Genomic DNA, 6,000 nt, shown 5'->3' on the forward strand with positions numbered 1-6,000 from the left:
ACTGTGTCATTCCATTTTCAGTCTCAGAAGTAAAAAATTATTACTTTTTAGTGTCAAATGTTGCTGAGTATGCTCATCCACAATGTACATAAGACATCTCATTAAATTGCATACTATTTTATTCTGGTAACTGCATTACAGATGGTTGTCCTAGGGACACTGGGAAAATAAGTGAGTGTTGGTAACCTGGACTCCACATTTTGAAACTGTCATAATTTCACAGTTAGATATTTTTGATTGCCCTTGTTTTTGGATGAAAGTGAGTGAAATCACACTTATTTTGATGTAGTCCTCATCAGGTTTTTAGTTTTAATTCATTGGGTGGCTATAAAAAGTTCTCTTTGTTTATTTCTGATTACAGACAAAAGACTTTCTCTAACCTGGGTTTGATGTGTTATTGCTTGGGCAGTCTTCATGAGAATATGATGCATTTTTTCAGTTGCACCCGTTTCTCAAGAACCTCCAACTTACCAATCCTGCGGGTGACCTAGTGAATTTGAATCACATGGGGAATTTGGAAGCTGAATATGATGTTCTCAACTTTCTGAATTTTCCATATGGTGTTGGACGTAAGGTTAAAGTAGGACAGTTTTCCCCGTATGTTCCACAGAGCCAACAGTTGTCTCTCTCTGAGAATTTGATAGAGTGGGCCACAGGAATTACAGAGGTAAGTTGGTCTGATCATAAGATTCACACTATACATTGTTACCCTCCAATTTATATGGGGATTTGTGCAACTTGGCTTATTATAACATACTTAGAGACATTAAACCACACCCCTCCCAATCTAAATACTTTGTTATGTTTTTAGTGTCTGAGGATGGACAGTACACACACTTGTTCCTCCACATGTTTTGAATCTTTTTATTTAGGAAATAAACTTGCATGCCATGATTGTGTCAGAAATAGGTGTTTACAGTTTCAGTGAATAGGTTGTGCAGGACTTGAAAACCCTCTACTTGGAACAGAAGTAACATTCCCAATATGACCAATATTCATTTGATTTTTCTCAGACTCCACGTTCAGTATGCAGTGAGAGTTGCAGCCCTGGATTCAGGAAAGCCCCTCTGGAGGGGAAGCCTACCTGTTGTTTTGATTGCACACCTTGTTCTGAGAATGAGATTTCCAATCAGACAGGTATGTCAGTGCCAGCTTCATGGAGAAATTAACACCTGTTTCTTAGAATTTCCTCTTCTCCATGAAAAGAAAAGGATGTGGATTATGACTGCTGAGAAGATTCTTTTCACCTTCTGGTGGAAATTAAACCTTATATTCAGTAATAATCCCTAAAAGGATAAAACTTTGCACACTATACTTTACCACATGTAGTATTTGCAAAATCATTTAGGTAAATTCATGTCTGCATTCCTTGTGCGTGTTTAGATAAAATGCTTTCACCAAATTCAAATATAGCATGCTTGCAGTGAGAAAGCACAACTCTCATCAAACTGTGTGTAAGACAAAAAGCTATATTAGAAATTATATAGTATATCATGCTAAGGATAACACTCATCAGATATCATAAATGAGCTAAGCTTAGCCTTTGAGAAAAATCATTGCTTATGAAAATATATATCTTCAGGAACATTCCTATGCATACACACATACACTCATGAGTAAAATTTATTTCAAAATAATACATGCTGACATGCATGGTAAAAAGAATGCATAGCAAGGTAGGTTAATGACATCAAATTCAACACAAACCCTTTAAGATAGGATGTGGACATTATAAGGAAACTGAGGTAAATAAAAATTGGAAGAGTTTATAATTGGTGCTCATAAAACAAGCAAAATTTATGAACCTCAGAAATTTGGAACAGTACTAAAAACAAGATTACAATGTCTGTGTGTTACACAAAGAGAGCTGAAGAGATCTCTGCACAGATATAAAAATAGTAATACTAGAACTTTTTAATCATTTAATGGTGATAGTTTGAATAGAGAAGAAATTCAGAAATTTCCAGATATAAAAATGATGAAACACAATGAGAAATTTTTTAAAAATCCAAGTATCTTCATGATTATTAAAATAATGCTTAATACTTTTATTGTGATAAACACTTTCACATAGGAAAGGAACTCTTTCTCAACTCCTGTACAGAATAGGAAAAATGGAAAAATTCTGTTTCTTCTACAGAAACATCTTAACTAGTTTGGTCAAATACTGCCAGATATTTCAGTAAAATGAAATTGTAAGACACTGTTGTTGAAATAAATACACAGATTTGAAATTTTAAACAACATAAATCCAACAGTATTTTTAAATAGGTTACATCATGCCCAATGCCTTGCATACAATAATAGTAATAAGAATAGCATAACTGAACAAAAACATTTAACAAATCTAAGTGATCTGAGAATTATACAAGAAGAACAAAACAACTCAAAAATGCCAAAAAGAAGGATCAGTTTTCAATCCTAAAGTGTGCTTTAGAATGCTAAAATCATGGAAGTTATGGCTGAAGATTGGATACAAAGTTGAAGAAAGAGTGCAACTTATGCAGGAAATTACCAGGATGGTCTGCTTTGTGCATAATAGAAATGAAAGCCATGCAACTTATTATAAAGGAAGATATAAAAGTGGAATCATTTTCAACTAATCTTGGGATGGTGTAATACAATCAAAAATCAGTAACTGAGTTAAGTAGTGCTGGAATACTAGATTAAATACAAAAAAAAAAAAACAGTTATTTTTGCTTACCAATTCTGGAAAACAAAGCTCTGAAAGATGAGCACATGTAATATCTCAAAAGTAGGAACTATCCAAAGATAAGACCACCTAAATTTTGGAAGACAACTTCAAGTTGCAATATCTGACATCGATGGAGCAATGTATAGAAGGGGATACTGACAGAGAAAGAAAATTCATGTTCAAGGATAAAAAGGCAGCAAAGTGGAACTATGCCAGTAGGGTTCAAGGTGATCTCCAGACTGACTTTGATTACAGGCAGCATCCCAGTGTGTTCCTTGGTGGAAATCTGCTCAAGGGTGGCATCTTATCCAGAAGGTATCAAGTGTACAACTCTTCTGCATTTCTCTAGAACTTGACCATCTGCTTTCTAATGGTGATCTCTCAATCAGTGCTTGCCCATAGAATGGTTATCCAGATCCTACCTTAGAGAGATGTGGTTTAGTGAGATAACAGGGTACTTTCTGTGCACCCAAAATTCACACAGTAAATTTCCCAGTGCATGAAATTAAGAGTGGGAACCTGGGCCAGTACTGTGACTAGGAGTTGAAGCCTCTGGCTGGAATGCCAGCATCCCAGTTGGGCTGCAGTTCCAGTCTCAGCTGCTTCACTTCCAATGCAGCTCTCTGCTGATGCTTAGGAAAGCAGCAGAAGACAGCCCAAGTTTCTGAGTCCACACCATGTAGGAGACCCAGAAGAAGCTCCCATTTATTGCCTTAAGACAGCCTAGTTCCATCTATTACCATCATTTGGGGTGTGAATCACTGGTGGAAGATTTCTTCCTTTCTCTTTTTCCCTCTTTCTCTTTCCCCTTCTCTTTTTCCCTGTCCTCCTGTCCTTCTCTCTCTCCCTCTCACTCTCCCTCTCTCCTACTTCTCCTCCTCCTTCCAAAACTCTGCCTTTCATTAAATTATAAATAAATAAATAAATAAATAAATAAATAAACACTCGTTAAAAATAAAACTGGGATCCTTTGGTCATTGAGAGGGCCATGAGAATCCAGAGGGAATAACACCATTAAAACAAGGGCTTACTGCAGGCATGGAAAGCCAAGACTCTGGCAAAAAATAGCCTCCATGGAGGATCTCCGTGAGACCTCAATGGAAAGAAATGGTCATCAAAGAAGAATATACTCTTCTCAGAAGGGAGGAGAGAACATCCAACTGCTTATGGTAATGCCCAAATATTGATGGCAGCCCATGTCAAGAGCCTCGGCTGATCATGATGTCATACATAAGAGTGTTAATTGTTAAAGGAATAACAGAGTCACCGTGCATTTATACCCCATGTAGGAACTCCATCCATAATGAGTTGTGCTTTGAGAATTGACTGCAATTTTTCCCCAAACTCTATTCTACATGTAGTTTGTCTTCATGGATGCAAACTGTTCAAATCTATGCTTAATATGGAGTTGGTCTTCTATATTTAAAATCAAACTAAAAATGAACCATAATAAAGAAGGAGATGGGAGAGGGGGAGGGAGGTGGGATGAGAGTTGGGATGGGAAGGTGGGTTTAGGGGAAGGAACCACTATATTCCCAAAGTTCTATCTATTAAAAAAAGCATTAGTTAAAAAAAAGTTGAATTAAGAAAGAATGCATTCATTAAGAAAACAAGGACTGCTGCTTGCTCTTGTTCAAAGTGAGGATGCAGCAAGCTTGTGCGATGTATAAAGGTCAGAGTAGTCTTTACCACACATAGAAACCCCTGGCATCTTGATCATCACTTCCCAATCTGAAGAAACCGTGAAGAATGAATTTGTGGTGTTAAAATGAAACAAGTAAAAAGGTAGGTTTTTAAAGTACCATGAGTAGGTTCAGAGAGTAGCCCTTAATACTTTGTTAGGACAAAAAGAGCATGTACTCATGAGTATGTAAGCTACTTAGGGAGATGGAGTAATAACTCTGGCTAACATGAGGAAGATGGGCATGAATAATGGCCAATAATTTGTAGATGTCATCTTATATGCTATTTCAACATCAAATAAGAACTACTTACTTAAACTGGCTAAGTCAGGTCCTTGTGAATCAGGAAATTGGGATAATGTTATTGTATGTTTCTCACTAGATATGGACCAGTGTGTGAAGTGTCCAGATCTTCAGTATGCCAACACAGAGCGAGATCAGTGCTTCCACAAAAGAGTGACCTTTCTGTCGTTTGAAGATGCCCTGGGGATGACCCTGGTCTGCACAGCTCTGTGCTTCTCTGTCCTCACCGTTGTTGTCCTTGGGGTCTTTGTGAAGCACCGAGACACTCCCATAGTCAAGGCCAACAATCGTTGTCTCAGCTACATCCTGCTCATCACCCTCATCTTCTGCTTCCTCTGCTCCTTAGTGTTCATTGGTCGTCCCAACAAAATCACCTGTGTCCTCCAGCAGACCACATTTGGAGTGGTATTCACTGTGGCTATTTCCACTGTCCTGGCCAAAACTATCACTGTGCTTCTGGCCTTCAGGGTCACTGGCCCAGGGAGAAGAATGAGACACTGGCTGATATCAGGGTTACCTAACTCCATTATTCCCATCTGCTGCCTGATCCAACTGGCTCTCTGTGGCTTCTGGCTTGGGACTTCTCCTCCCTTTATTGACACAGATGCACACTCTGAGCATGGCCACATAATCCTGGTGTGCAACAAGGGTTCAGTCACTGCCTTCTACTGTGTTCTGGGCTTCCTGGGTTCCTTGGCCCTGGCCAGCTTTACTATGGCTTTCCTAGCCAGGAATTTGCCTGACAAGTTCAATGAAGCCAAGTTCCTGACATTCAGCATGCTGGAGTTTTGCAGTGTCTGGGTGACCTTCCTGCCTGTCTACCACAGCACCAAGGGGAAGATCATGGTGGCTGTGGAGGTCTTCTCCATCTTGTGCTCCAGTGCAGGGCTCCTGGGCTGCATCTTTGTCCCCAAGTGCTACATTATTCTCCTAAGACCTGAGAAGAATGCTTTGAAAGGATTCAGGGATAGAATAATTTCCAAGGAAACAGATGTTCTCAGGAATAGCTCTTAGGCTCTCTCTGTTTTCAATGGTTAGAAACTAAAATTTATAAAACCGATTTTGCATTGTGATGTTATAAAATAACTTGCAGCATGTGACCTCCTTATGAACAATTTATACTTTTCTTAAAACGTTCTTGTTCTGAAGGACCAATCCACAGAAAATGAAGAGAGAGTGGGATAAACCTTCCATCTTGTGATGGAATGTGAAGATATCTGTAGTGGGCCAGTGCTGGTTCATGCCAAAGCAAGGAGGTTAATTCAGGTGTCCATGTGAGTACCAGGGATGTAAAGGCTTAGGCCATCTTCCAAAGCATTT

The 6,000-nt window shown here is 38.8% G+C and overlaps 1 pseudogene; it reads left to right on the forward strand.

The window, feature by feature from the left end:
• LOC127488281 (vomeronasal type-2 receptor 116-like) overlaps window positions 1-5,694 on the forward strand; it is a 90,029-nt pseudogene extending 84,335 nt beyond the window's left edge.
• Window positions 5,695-6,000: the final 306 nt, after the last annotated feature.

This window comes from Oryctolagus cuniculus, chromosome 16 (assembly GCF_051225735.1).
Source record: "Oryctolagus cuniculus isolate XC-2025 breed Fujian yellow rabbit chromosome 16, ASM5122573v1, whole genome shotgun sequence".
NCBI classification, from domain to species: domain Eukaryota; kingdom Metazoa; phylum Chordata; class Mammalia; order Lagomorpha; family Leporidae; genus Oryctolagus; species Oryctolagus cuniculus.